The sequence below is a fragment of the Microcaecilia unicolor genome, chromosome 1 (genome assembly GCF_901765095.1).
Source record: "Microcaecilia unicolor chromosome 1, aMicUni1.1, whole genome shotgun sequence".
NCBI lineage: Eukaryota > Metazoa > Chordata > Amphibia > Gymnophiona > Siphonopidae > Microcaecilia > Microcaecilia unicolor.
The window spans coordinates 20,898,258-20,913,635 of record NC_044031.1 but is presented as its reverse complement, the minus strand read 5'-3'; the positions used below and the strand labels follow the sequence as shown (position 1 = coordinate 20,913,635).

At 46.1% G+C, this 15,378-nt stretch overlaps 1 protein-coding gene across 2 annotated transcripts in view; it reads right to left on the bottom strand.

The window, feature by feature from the left end:
* LOC115463673 (zinc finger protein 568-like) overlaps window positions 1-15,378 on the bottom strand; it is an 80,401-nt gene that overhangs the window by 48,068 nt on the left and 16,955 nt on the right. Inside the window, exon 1 of one of the 2 annotated variants that reach the window (XM_030194382.1) lies at window positions 6,561-6,732. The exons of the other annotated variant lie outside the window; for it this stretch is intronic. The gene's annotated coding sequence lies outside the window, so the exon portion shown is untranslated. Of the gene's footprint in view, window positions 1-6,560; window positions 6,733-15,378 lie in introns of those variants that run through there. 2 annotated transcript variants of the gene reach the window in all.

The following is a 15,378-nucleotide window of genomic DNA, read 5'->3' as shown; positions in this document are numbered from 1 at the left end:
TCTGTACGCAGTACAGCGCTGGAGAAATAAAAATAAAATGGGATTATCTACTGTAGGGAGCAAAATACAAGATCACTTTCTACCCCAAAATAAAACCCACAAATAAATTATCTGGATACCCAAGAAAAGTTATAAACTTGGGGAACAACGGTGAGCTGTATTTTCAAAGCACTGTTTTTTTGTTACATTTGTACCCCGCACTTTCCTACTCATGGCAGGCTCAATGCGGCTTACATGGGGCAATGGAGGGTTAAGTGACTTGCCCAGAGTCACAAGGAGCTGCCTGTGCCTGAAGTGGGAATCGAACTCAGTTCCTCAGTTCCCCAGGACCAAAGTCCACCACCCTAACCACTAGGCCACTCCTCCACTAGCAACATTCCGTGTAGAATCTCCAATAGTAGCAACATTCCATGTTCCACTGCACTAACCACTAGGCCACTCCTCCACTAGCAACATTCCGTGTAGAATCTCCAATAGTAGCAACATTCCATGTTCCACTGCACTAACCACTAGGCCACTCCTCCACTAGCAACATTCCGTGTAGAATCTCCAATAGTAGCAACATTCCATGTTCCACTGCACTAACCACTAGGCCACTCCTCCACTAGCAACATTCCGTGTAGAATCTCCAATAGTAGCAACATTCCATGTTCCACTGCACTAACCACTAGGCCACTCCTCCACTAGCAACATTCCGTGTAGAATCTCCAATAGTAGCAACATTCCATGTTCCACTGCACTAACCACTAAGCTACTCCTCCACTAGCAGTGCAGGACGTCAGACTCACAGAAACAGAAGCCTGCGCAGGTTGCTGATCTGCAAGGGCAGCTTCTACATGGAAAGTTGTTGCTAGTGGAATAACAACATTAACATTTTATTTTTGTTACATACCGCACTTTCCCACTCATAGCAGGTTCAATGCGGCTTATATATTATATACAGGTACTTATTTGTACCTGGGGCAATGGAGGGTTAAGTGACTTGCCCAGAGTCACAAGGAGCTGCAGTGGGAATCAAACCCAGTTCCCCAGGACCAGAGTCCACCACCCTAACCACTAGGCCACTCCTCCACTCTATGCTTGTCAGAATTTCTTCCACAGTGATGAAGCAATGACCCCCTGCCTTATTAAGCATGGTCACTATCGGGTCAAGCTTGTCTCCAAACTTACAGAAGGGAGAACAATGTGAATGGAGTTTGGAGACATATGATTGAAATGTTTGAAGACAACCTGTTTCATGTGTCTGCAAATAATTAAAGAAGAGCTGTTGACAAAGGACTAGAACTTAAGGCCAGATACTGAGCAGAGGCAAAAGCAGCTCCTACCCCCGATACATCCTGCACACTGGGTCATATCTGGATTTTCAGCAGCACTTATCCAGAGATTGCCCCTGAACATCTGGACAGATCATCTCAGCACTATCCAGGTGTTGACAGGGCAGTTTGGGTGGAGCCAGAAGCTACCAGGTTAGCAGCAATACTCAGTCTATTAACTAGATAACAATCAATATAAGGTTAAGACAGCAAAAGCACTCTCCTCACTTTATCTGGATATTTTTCTGAATATCGCTGGTACTCGGATAAGTACCAGTGGCCACATTGTAGCTGGATTTTCAGTGTCGGTACCTGGGTACAGCCAGTGCTAAATATCCAGTTATAAAAAGACTGTGGCAGATGGCATTTTTAAAAAAATGCTTACCACCATGAGCTGAATATTGATCCATAAATGTTAATGGAGCATAAGGGCAACTTTGTATAAGTTAGTTAAGTTGAAAAATGCAAATCTAAGTCAGCACTGAACCATTTATAAAATATGCCTCTCTCTTCCCATGGAGATGAACATGTAAATATTGCTAAATGCACATACATAGGTAGTCCTGTGATTCATGTGCTTATCCATCCAGGGCCCACTCAAGTCCAGAAAACCCTCAGACCAAACAGAAAACTGTTACTCCTTGGAGATTCCACTATTTGAGTTATTAATATGGAAACATAGTACATGGGACCAATAGTGTACCAAGGGCTGGGCGGTGCGGACAGTCCCCGGGTGCAGGCAGCAAGGGAGTGTACTGAGCAGTCACGTGGCTGTTGGCTCTGCCTGTCCCCTGCCCCCTCTGACGTTATTTCCTGTTCCGGTGCAAGGGACCAGAAGAGTCAACAGACATGCAACTGCTCTGTGCACCCCCTCCCCTGCTAGGAGGAAGGGTGGTAGGTGTGATGCGCCTTGCCTTGGGGAGGGGCTTGAGGGGGTGACGCAAGGATGTTAGATTGAGAATCCCAAGCTCTGCCAGTTGAAGATTTCCCCCTGATGGTAACGAACATGCTACTCTCCACAACACCGGCACCTGTGCATGCTCAGTTTTCAGTGCATGCTTGCTGCCAAGGTGGAAGAAGTGTTTTCCCACCAGCTGAGATAATTTTTTTTGGAGGGGGGGGGGGGGGGGGAGAACACTTGGTGCCCACCCAATTCTTGCCCAGGCCCACCCAAAATCTGTTGTCTGGCTACGCCCCTGCTTCAAAATCTGCACCTTGGTACACGTGATCATCTACGGCGTAGTACCAGGTTACATGATAGACCTAATAGATCCACCAACCAGAAACAGAATCAAATCATCAAGATCATACCTGAACCTACATTACCCAATCTGTAAAAGACTAAAATACAAAACAACCTATGCATCCAACTTCTCCTACATAAGTGCACAACTATGGAACGAACTACCAAGTACAGTGAGAACAATCCATGACCACCTAAATTTCAGAAAATCACTCAAGACTCACCTATTCAAAAAGGCCTATCCCAACGATCCAACATAAAATCCCAGCACCCGGCGACACAATATAAATAATGATCGTACTGGACAACTTATAATCTTCACCCCTTTGACCCCTTGATCCAAACCTACCTCATCTGTTCACAACATAACTTTGTATCTGTTACCAACCGAACCGGCAACAGCCTATACGGTACCATGTAAGCCACATTGAGCCTGCAGATAGGTGGGAAAATGTGGAGTACAAATGTAACAAATAATAATAAAATTATGTCTGTTTTGCTGGCCCTTTACTAGGTAAAAAAACATCTCCGCACAAATACAAGTGGTCCCTATAACCAGCCTATCCAAATGACACAACGATTTACAATTTAGAACTAATTACTCAATATTTCCCCTGTGTACATTCACATGCTGCAAAGCCGGCACGTTTGAAAATATAAGCGAGATCAAATAAAAATGTTACCAACAATGAAGGACAGCAATACGGATAGAGCAGCTCATAGGTTTGCTTGCTTTGTTTTGGGTGAATGGGGATGACAGACAGCTGTGCAAGAAGAGGGAAAGGGAGACCAACCTAATTGGCTTCAGCTTTTTCATGACTCTCCAGTTCCGGCTCCCTGCACCGCTGTCCTCAGGGAGGTTTGATTGAACACAGGAGACAGCATGATGTCAAAAAGTTGAAGCCACTTAGGTTAGTCTATGTTTCCTCTTCCCTGCGCAGCCGTTGTTCTGTGTACACTCAAAACAAAGCAAACAAGACTATGAGCTGCTTAATCCATGTTGACGTTCTTTAGCATTTTTATTTAATCTCACTTATATTTTCAATTATTCCAGCTTGTGCAGTGTATGACTGTACACAGAGAAAGAATAACAACAATAACTTTTCATACGTAGAATAGTAATTTTATATAAATACTACTACTACTACTTGACATTTCTAAAGCGCTACTAGGGTTACGCAGCACTGTACAATTTAACATAGAAGGCCAGTCTCTGCTCAAAGGAGCTTACAATCTAAAGGACAAATGTACAGTCAGTCAAAATAGGGGCAGTCTACATTTCCTGAAAGGTATAAAGGTTGGGTGCCGAAAGCAACATTGAAGAGGTGGGCTTTGAGCAAGGATTTGAAGATGGGTAGGGAGGGGGCTTGGCATAAGGGCTCAGGAAGTTGATTCCAAGCATAGGGTGAGGTGAGGCGAGGCAGAATCAGCGGAGCCTGGAGTTGGCGGTGGTGGAGAAGGGTACTGAGAGGAGGGATTTGTCCTGTGAGCGGAGGTTACGGGCGGGAACGTAAGGGGAAATGAGGGTAGAGAGGTAATGAGGGGCTGCAGACTGAGTGCATTTGTAGGTAAGAAGGAGAAGCTTGAACTGTATGCGGTATCTGATCTGAAGCCAGTGAAGTGACCTGAGAAGAGGGGTGATATGAGTATATCGGTTCAGGCAGAATATAAGACGTGCAGCAGAGTTCTGAACAGATTGAAGGGGGGATAGATGGCTAAGTGGGAGGCCAGTAAGGAGTAGGTTGCAGTAGTCAAGGCGAGAGGTAATGAGAGCGTGGACGAGAGTACGGCTGGTGTGCTCAGAGAGGAAAGGGCGAATTTTGCTGATGTTAAAGAGAAAGAAGCGACAGGACTTGGCTATCTGCTGGATATGCGCAGAGAAGGAGAGGGAAGAGTCGAAGATGACTCCGAGGTTGCGGGCAGATGAAACGGAGAGGATGAGGGTGCCATCAACTGAGATAGAGAATAGAGGAAGAGGAGAAGTGGGTTTTGGTGGAAAGACGATAAGCTCGGTCTTGGACATGTTCAGTTTCAGGTGGCGGTTGGACATCCATGCAGCAATGTCGGATAAGCAGGCCGATACCTTGGCCTGGCTCTCCGCGGTGATGTCTGGTGTGGAGAGATATAGCTGGGTGTCATCAGCATAAAGATGATACTGGAAACCATGAGATGAGATCAGTGAGCCCAGGGAAGAGGTGTAGATTGAAAAAAGAAGGGGTCCAAGGACAGATCCCTGGGGAACTCCAACAGAGAGCGGGATGGGGGTGGAGGAAGATCCATGAGAGTGTACTCTGAAGGTGCGGTGGGAGAGATAGGAGGAGAACCAGGAGAGGACAGAACCCTGGAACCCAAATGAGGACAGTGTGGCAAGAAGTAAATCATGATTGACAGTATCAAAAGCAGCGGATAGATCAAGGAGGATGAGGATGGAGTAGTGGCCTCTGGATTTGGCAAGGAATAGGTCATTACAGACTTTAGAGAGTGCCGTTTCTGTCGAGTGTAGAGGGCGAAAACCGGATTGAAGCGGATCGAGGATGGCATGAGAGGAGAGAAAATCAAGGCAGCGGCTGTGAACAGCACGCTCAAGTATTTTGGACAGGAAGGGTAGGAGGGAGATGGGGCGGTAGTTGGAGGGACTGGTAGGGTCAAGTGATGTTTTTTTGAGGAGAGGTGTGACTACGGCGTGCTTGAAGGTGTCAGGGACAGTTGCAGTGGAGAGAGAGAGGTTGAGGATATGACAGTGTGTAATTTGGAGGGGCTGATTATAGGGACACCCTAGCATGTGTTATATTTGTGCAGAGATTATTTTTTCTCATGGTAAAGGGCCACTAAAACAGACATCATGTTATGAAAATTCAGTTGCTCAACATTCAGAGTTTCTATCTATCTTTTTTATGGCAGTTATATCTCACATTAAACATGAATTAGGATGAAACCTGGGAGCATTTAAAATATTTTTTCCCCCCTGTGCCTAGATTAGGGCTACTATACGTCCGGTTTTACCCAGACATATCCTCTTTTTGAGGACACGGCCGGGCAACCAGGCGGATTTTGTCAGCCTGCCCATTTGTTCAGATTTGCGAACAGGCAGGCTGGCAGTCGACGGGTCTCAGGGTGTCCTATCCTCCTCTCCTCTCCTTTACCTTAGTGTGGTGGTGCCCTGGTGGTCTAGTGACCTCTTCGGGACAGGAAAGAGCCCCCCCCCCTTCCCTGCGAGTCTCCCAGCCCTGAAAGATGCTCAAAACAGAATAATCCAATTTGTACAAAAAAGATGTGGTAAAGATGTGATTCCTTGTGCCCCAATCTTAAGTAGAGGAAGTAGGGCAACCTTCGAAAGCTAATCAAGAAATGTATTAAGTTATGTCCAATAAAAAAGGTATCATCTTATTTTCTTTTCCATGTTTTATTTTGTTTGATTTCTATTGATAACATGTGCCCCAATGAAAGGAGGGTTTAATTTTACTTCCAATCTTTATAACACCAGGCTTCCCATGGCAGATTGTAATAATAGCTAAGATGGACCCATCAGTTAAAGGGATATTCTCAATGAAATTTGGCCATGTATTACTGTATTGCATAGAACAGTGTAGAAAAATGAGCACAATAAATACAGCCTTTATTAGTGCTGTTTCCACCAGCTACAATAATTTTTTAAGCTGTTTTAGTGATATTCAGTTTTGATTTCTTTGTTAAACTGTACAGCGCTGTGTAACCCTAGTAGCGCTTTAGAAATGTTAAATAGTAGTAGTATTTCATGATATTTATATTTACATATGGCTGCTTTCAAATAAATTAATTAAAAAGCTGAAATATGTTAAAAAAAAAAAAAAAAAAGCACAATCTTTTGTCCTCCACCTTTTAAGGCACTGCCTATCCAACTGGAACAGCTTTTGACTTTTTACAGATGTGGACCACGCAGAGGTAGTCCATTATTTCTAGTAATCTGTTACTATTATTGATGTTGGGTGTACTTGTGACTCCGCCTACTGGCTTCAGCCTCCTACCGTCTCCAGTACTCTAAGTTAGCCGTCCTTCACCGCTGCCCTTCTTCAACTTTCTAGGCCACACTGTTTTCGGGGTCCCGGAAGCCTAGGCGGGACAGGAACTTGTAGCAGATGGAAAACTTCCGGACCGCCGAAGGCAGCGCGTTTATATTAAAACAGACGTAGTAGACGAAGTGAGGCTATCTAGTCCAGTGCAGCGTGGGCAGATGGGAAAAATTTTCCCCACCCAAAATGGGCCCTAAACCAGCCTAAAACCCACCCAAAGTCAAACCCCGCCTCCAACGTCACCGACCCCGCCTCCATCGTCACCGACTCCACCTCCAACGTCACCGCCCCGCCCCCAACGTCACCTTTGACGTCGTTAGCCCCGCCTCTGACCTCTGATGCCATTAACCCAACCCCGGAAAAGCTTCTATTGGACCAAATTGGACCAATAGAAGCCCCGGAAAAAAGCACAAACCCCACACAGCTGCAGGCAGTAGGCGGAGCTTGACGCCCTTTTAGTACACCCAAAATAATAGCAAAAGATTCCGTTGGGTTGCCTCCTCCTTGGCTCAGCCCTCAGTCTAAAGCGTCACCCCAATTGTGACGTCATCAGTCTGTGCCGAGCAAGAGAAGAGAGGTGGTCGAGTCTTTTCTGTTCCATTTAATTTGAAGATTAACGAGAAGCAAAACTTAGCCTTTGCTCTTTAGTGCCAGCACTGCAGGAGACAAAAATCTGCTTCTCTCTCTCTCTCTCTCTCTGTCTGAGCGAGAGTGCCCCAGTTTCATGTGTAATACTGCAAACGCAGAGAATAAAATGCCAGCAGGGGCTTCTGCGCAGGTAGGAGATTGTAACAAAATCACAGGAAGCTAGGGACAAAGTATCACTGCTGCAGGTTTCTAAACTGGGACGCTGCACAATCCGGACCCCGAGCAGACCCGGGGTAGGGAGGAGTGACACCTTGAGATACTCCTGACAAACACTGCTGCAAGTTTCTAAACTGGGACACTGCACAATCCGGACCCCGAGCAGACCCGGGGCAGGGAATAGTGACACCTTGAGATACTCCTGACAAACACTGCTGCAGGTTTCTAAACTGGGACACTGCACAATCCAGACCCCAAGCAGACCCGGGGTAGGGAGGAGTGACACCTTGAGATATTCCTGACAAACACTGCTGCAGGTTTGGGACACTGCACAATCCGGACCCCAAGCGGACCCGGGGTAGGGAGGAGTGACACCTTCAGATACTCCTGACAAACACTGCTGCAGGTTTCTAAACTGGGACACTGCACAATCCAGACCCCAAGCAGACCCGGGGTAGGGAGGAGTGACACCTTGAGATACTCCTGACAAACACTGCTGCAAGTTTCTAAACTGGGACACTGCACAATCCGGACCCCGAGCAGACCCGGGGCAGGGAATAGTGACACCTTGAGATTCTCCTGACAAACACTGCTGCAGGTTTCTAAACTGGGACACTGCACAATCCGGACCCCGAGCAGACCCGGGGTAGGGAATAGTGACACCTTGAGATACTCCTGACAAACACTGCTGCAGGTTTCTAAACTGGGACACTGCACAATCCGGACCCCGAGCAGACCCGGGGTAGGGAGTAGTGACACCTTGAGATACTCCTGACAAACACTGCTGCAGGTTTCTAAACTGGGACACTGCAGAATTCGGACCCCGAGCAGACCCGGGGTAGGGAGTAATGACACCTTGAGATACTCCTGACAAACACTGCTGCAGGTTTCTAAACTGGGACACTGCACAATCCGGACCCCGAGCAGACCCGGGGCAGGGAATAGTGACACCTTGAGATACTCCTGACAAAACCCTGCAGCAAGTTTCTAAACTGGGACCCTGCACAATCCGGACCCCAAGCAGACCCGGGGTAGGGAGTAGTGACACCTTGAGATACTCCTGACGAAACCCTGCAGCAAGTTTCTAAACTGGGACCCTGCACAATCCGGACCCCAAGCAGACCCGGGGTAGGGAGTAGTGACACCTTGAGATACTCCTGACAAACACTGCTGCAAGTTTCTAAACTGGGACACTGCACAATCCGGACCCCGAGCAGACCCGAGGCAGGGAATAGTAACACCTTGAGATACTCCTGACGAAACCCTGCAGCAAGTTTCTAAACTGGGACCCTGCACAATCCGGACCCCAAACAGACCCGGGGTAGGGAGTAGTGACACCTTGAGATACTCCTGACAAACACTGCTGCAAGTTTCTAAACTGGGACACTGCACAATCCGGACCCCGAGCAGACCCGGGGTAGGGAGTAGTGACACCTTGAGATACTCCTGACAAACACTGCTGCAGGTTTCTAAACTGGGACACTGCACAATCCGGACCCTGAGCAGACCCGGAGTAGTGACACCTTGAGATACTCTTGACAAACACTGCTGCAGGTTTCTAAACTGGGACACTGCACAATCCGGACCCCGAGCAGACCCGGGGTAGAGAGTAGTGACACCTTGAGATACTCCTGACAAACACTGCTGCAAGTTTCTAAACTGGGACACTGCACAATCCGGACCCCGAGCAGACCCGGGGCAGGGAATAGTGACACCTTGAGATACTCCTGACAAACACTGCTGCAGGTTTCTAAACTGGGACACTGCACAATCCGGACCCCGAGCAGACCCGGAGTAGTGACACCTTGAGATACTCCTGACAAACACTGCTGCAGGTTTCTAAACTGGGACACTGCACAATCCGGACCCCGAGCAGACCCGGAGTAGTGACACCTTGAGATACTCCTGACAAACACTGCTGCAGGTTTCTAAACTGGGACACTGCACAATCCGGACCCCGAGCAGACCCGGAGTAGTGACACCTTGAGATACTCCTGACAAACACTGCTGCAGGTTTCTAAACTGGGACACTGCACAATCCGGACCCCGAGCAGACCCGGTGTAGGGAGTAGTGACACCTTGAGATACTCCTGACAAACACTGCTGCAGGTTTCTAAACTGGGACACTGCACAATCCGGACCCCGAGCAGACCCGGGGTAGGGAGTAGTGACACCTTGAGATACTCCTGACAAACACTGCTGCAGGTTTCTAAACTGGGACACTGCACAATCCGGACCCCGAGCAGACCCGGGGTAGGGAGTAGTGACACCTTGAGATACTCCTGACAAACACTGCTGCAGGTTTCTAAACTGGGACACTGCACAATCCGGACCCCGAGTAGACCCGGGGTAGGGAGTAGTGACACCTTGAGATACTCCTCCTGACAAACGCTGCTGCAGGTTTCTAAACTGGGACACTGCACAATCCGGACCCCGAGCAGACCCGGAGTAGTGACACCTTGAGATACTCCTGACAAACACTGCTGCAGGTTTCTAAACTGGGACACTGCACAATCCGGACCCCGAGCAGACCCGGGGTAGGGAGTAGTGACACCTTGAGATACTCCTGACAAACACTGCTGCAGGTTTCTAAACTGGGACACTGCACAATCCGGACCCCGAGCAGACCCGGGGTAGGGAGTAGTGACACCTTGAGATACTCCTGACAAACAGTGCTGCAAGTTTCTAAACTGGGACACTGCACAATCTGGACCCCAAGCAGACCCGGGGTAGGGAGGAGTGACACCTTGAGATACTCCTGACAAACACTGCTGCAGGTTTCTAAACTGGGACGCTGCACAATCCGGACCCCAAGCAGACCCGGGGTAGGGAGGAGTGACACCTTGAGATACTCCTGACAAACACTGCTGCAGATTTCTAAACTGGGATGCTGCACAATCCGGACCCCAAGCAGACCCGGGGTAGGGAGTAGTGACACCTTGAGATACTCCTGACAAACACTGCTGCAGGTTTCTAAACTGGGACACTGCACAATCCGGACCCCGAGTAGACCCGGGGTAGGGAGTAGTGACACCTTGAGATACTCCTGTGGGGATAGGGAATGAGAGAGATCAAGGTTCCCACTACCCTGCCCTGGCAGATTTTGTGTGTAATGATTTCTGGTTACTATAACTCTGCGCTGTGACTTAGACTACAAAGTATATTCATAGAGAAATTTCTCCCTTGGCCCTGCTGAGCTCCAGTACTTGGTGGTCTCCAATATAATCCTATTGTGGGATTGTGTGTTATGCAATCGTAAATTATATGCATTCAGCAAACTTTTCCTTGCCCTAATGAGCAACAGCTTTGGTGCTCCTGATAGAAACGATGCTGAGTGAGTTTCTGGTTTGTATTTCAGATGCTGGTGACATTTGAGGACATTGCTGTCTCTTTCTCCAAGGAGGAGTGGGAGTATTTAGATGAAGGGCAGAAGGAGCTTTACAGGGAGGTGATGAAGGAAAATTATCAGACCCTGATCTCACTGGGTAAGGGATAATTTTCTGTTTTTATTAGCAGTATCTGGGCATCATTATAAAGCCAAAATGCACGCAAACAGCAAAAGGTCACACAGAAAATCAAATATGTTAATGCTCAAAAATAAAACAATGTAGAAGCACTGTCACACTCAAATTAATCACAGCAAAAAAATAGCCAGCAATTGATAGTCTTTCCTCACAATCTGGCACCTATTAATCACAGGTAAAAATAAACTCTGATATGTATAGTCAAGTATATTAGGCAGAATATTTTTTTCATGACAGTGCTTAAGCTATGTAAACAGTGAAATTAACTTGAAATACAACTGTATCGATGTTCACCATCTGGTAATTTAAATACAGGTTAGGTGGGGAGATGGTTATAATACTAATGTCTATATATAGGCAAAATGCCCATATATGGACAACTCATCCCCTAGCACTAATATGGTAATATTCCTGTTAGAGTTTTCGGTGGTAATTTGAAAGCTGAAATCATCAAGGTGGGAGCAAGTGGGCATCACTTCTGCCTCACTAGGCTTGAGGATACTCCTTACCCTTGGTAAGCCTGGGGAGTGTGTCAGTGGTAGAGGTGTTTGATGGAGTAGACATATTTGGGACTTCTACCCTGAGGGGGTTCATAATACTACTACTACTCATCATTTCTATAGCGCTACTAGACGTACAAAGCGCTGTACACCTGAACATGAAGAGACAGTCCCTGCTCGACAGAGCTTACAATCTAATTAGGACAGACAAACAGGACAAACAAAAGATAAGGGAATAGTAAAGTAAGGATGATAGAACAAGGGTTCTGAACAAGTGAATAAGGGTTAGGAGTTAAAAGCAGCATCAAAAAGGTGGGCTTTTAGCTTAGATTTGAAGACGGCCAGAGATGGAGCTTGACGTACCGGCTCAGGAAGTCTATTCCAGGCATATGATGCAGCAAGATAAAAGGAATGGAGTCTGGAGTTAGCGATGGAGGAGAAGGGTGCAGATAAAGAGATTTACCCAGTGAATGGAGTTCCCGGGGAGAGATGAGAGTGGAGAGGTACTGAGGAGCTGCAGAGTGAATGCACTTATAGGTCAATAAGAGGAGTTTGAACTGTAATATATGGGAAGATTTTCTGCGGGTTACTACTACTTAACATTTCTAGAGCGCTACTAGGGTTACGCAGCGCTGTACAGATTAACATAAATTGACATAAAGGACAGTCCCTGCTCCAAGGAGCTTACAATCTAAAGGGCGAAATGTCAAGTAGGGGCAGTCCAGGTTTCCTGAATATAGAGGTATGATGGTTAGGTGCCGAAGGTGACATTGAAGAGGTGGGTTTTGAGCAAGGCTTTGAAGATGGGCAGGGAGGGGGCCTGGCGTATGGGCTCAGGGAGTTTATTCCAGGCATGGGGTGAGGCGAGGCAGAAAGGGTTCTTGTATTGGAAGAGATGTATCAGAGGGGATGTGAACCAGTGGCTGTTGCTATGGGGGTGCTGTGCACGGAGGGGGGAGGGGGGGTTGGATTTGATGCTTTTTAGAGGGTGTGCTTGGGTTGTGATTGTGAGACCTCTAGGGACAGAGAAAGCACCTTCATATAATGTGTACAGTGCTGCGTACATCTAGTAGTGCTATAGAAATGATGAGTAGTAGTAGTTGCTGCTGGTCAGGAGCTGTACACGGTGGGGGAGGATGTATTTCTCAGGGGCTCTTTTAGAGAGAACAGCAATTTTAGAAAGCTGCTTCTGTGTAGGGGGATATCTCTGTTTGTTTTCCCCACGTACAGCTTTCTAATAGCGCTGCTCCCTCTGTACATGAAAGGACTTAAATGTTTGGTCCAGCACCTGTTTTTACAAGAGGCTCTATGTTTGGCAGAACTTCCTATCAAATACTGTGGGAATTCTTCATGTCTTGACTTGGATGTTTAAATTCCCTTCTCCTCATAAATGTGCCCTATAATAGGGCTTCATGCATTTAATTTGTATTACGTTATTTCATTGCAGACCCCAACAGGTAATATACCATCTCTGGAAAATGGGGGTCTTGGTGAAACAATCTTGTCACACAAATCTACTGGCAACCCCAAGAGTAAAATTTTAAAGGTCTTTTTACCTTCAATTAGATGTTAAATCATCTGAAAATGCACCTTTACAAGGGGCAATGAATTGAACTGCTTTCCTGGAAACATCTCTTGAAGTAATTACACAGAGAACTACTTTGCTTGCAATGTTTGCGTGAAATGGATAGAGATGCAGTACTCAAACTATCTCTAAGGCATTTAGATTCTGAGTTTTTGGGTTCAAAGATAAGAGTTTTTCCGGATCTTTCCAGGGAAACGCAGAGGAGACGTAAGAGGTTCCTACTGCTGCGGTCTAGAACAGTAGCAGTGGGAGCAGAATTTCTTCTGCGGTTTCCCTGTATTTGTAGAATTAAATTTCAATCAAAATTATACCAATTCTTTGACCCAAAGCAGCTAGAAGAATTTCTAAGTAGCAAAGAAGAGGTTAGTGTACAAGTTTAATCCCATTTGTACTACTGTATAGCAGGCTAGAGTTAACCACTTGGGAAAGACGCTTCTTTAGTTATAGTTATATTGATAAACGACTGTTTAATTTAAGCAGGATTATTTTATTTTCCTTATCTTGGATCATTTACTTTGTGTAATATTGTGGACGATAGTAAAAGGGAACTTAGATATTAGCTGTTATTTTATATTTGAAGAAATTTTCTTTTTGTGTATTAACACTCATAAAAATTCATTATGTTTGTTAAAAACTATAAATAAAGATTTTTTTTTTTTTAATTTTAAAGGTCAATGACACAATCTTGGCAGGAAACAGGATGCTGGGCTGGCAATTCTTGTGTTCTTATGAATGAGATAATAAAATAGAGGGAGATGACGACACAGATCACCAAAGAAAGCGTAATCAGCCATAAGAAGGGGTAGAGGAAGGAAAATGTATTGGTCACCTGACACAGCCCATGTTTCGGCAAAATGCCTTTGTCAGGGGACCAGTGAACTATATTTCTGTATCATTGAATGTATTATTATTATTTATTTATTAGAATTTATTTACTGCATTTTTGAAAGAATTCACTCAAGGTGGTATACAGTAAGGATAAATCAAACATAAGCAATAGACAATTATAGCAGTAAAAATATTCAAATAATACAATGCATGGCATAGTATATTATTTTGATTAATACTCAATATGGAGCTTGCTCACACTTTTCACCAAAATATCATCAAAAAGCAAGACAGTTTCCCTCTATTTTCTTACTACAGAGGAAAAGGCTTCAGACGCTCAGTGAGCCGATCTTTTAAATTTATAGGCTCACTGACTCGTTTGGCGGCGCTTCGTTTTCTCTGCAAAGCTTAGTCTACCACGAGCATCCTCATTAGCCAAAAAACCTCTGCATAATTTTTTAACTTAATTTAAAGGTGCCACGTAAGCTCCTTTAGTTAGACATAGTATAGATAAGACCCATAAATTTGAGGACTACAAATGCCTAGCGATAGATCATGTCCCTTTGGGAGCAACAGGGCCCTATTCTCTCTGATCCTCCTGCTTTCCTGAAATGTTTTCGACTAGTTTTTGATGATCCAGGGAAACCTTCATCTGCGGCCAATAATTTACCTCACCTCCATCAAGGTTCCCTCGTGGTAGGGGCGTATGCCATTTGATTCCGGACGTTGACCTCAGAGCTTAGGTGGAATCAGGAGGCACTAGTGGCTGTTTTTTTGGCAAGGGCTGGCTGGAAGAATTAAAGATGAACTAGCTGGGCAGAAACTCCCTACCACCCTAGATGAACTCATTCCGATGTGCATCCGGGTCAATATACGTCTTCAGGAGACAGCCCATTTGAGGGAGACCTCTCACCGACTTCCACATCTGGCATCTAGTTCCAAAGGCCTGTCTCACCTGTCAGACGTCACTCAAGTATCCCTGAGTCCTGCGAGGAACTTATAGTAGTAGGACGCTACCGGCTTTCTGAGGAGGAGAGGTTCCGGCGCTGAAAGAATAATTTATGCCTGTATTATGGTGAAGCAGGGCATTTCCTAACCAAATGCCCACATAAGCAGGGAAATGAGCAGGCCTAGAGCCCTCCGGGGAAGTGACTTTAGGCCTTCTTCCATCTTCCCCAATCTTCCTATGTATTCTTCTTGTTCTCTTGCAGAACCTGCCAGATTACTGCTCCTGCACTCACTGACTCAGGAGCTGCTGGAAATTTCCTTGATGGGAACCTGGTCCAATGTTATGGGATTCCTACTACTCCCCTAACCCCTGCCTTGTGACTATTCTCTATGCAGGGTGAACATCTGCCTGGCCTCATAACTACTTCTTCAGCTCCTCTTTCATTGCAGGTAGGCGCTCTACATCATGAGACCTTCCATTTCTACATTGTGTCTAAATCCATCCATCAAATAGGCCTAGGCCTTCCCTGATTGCGACGCCATTCACCGTGCATCGATTGGAGAAGCAGTGTAATTACAGCCTG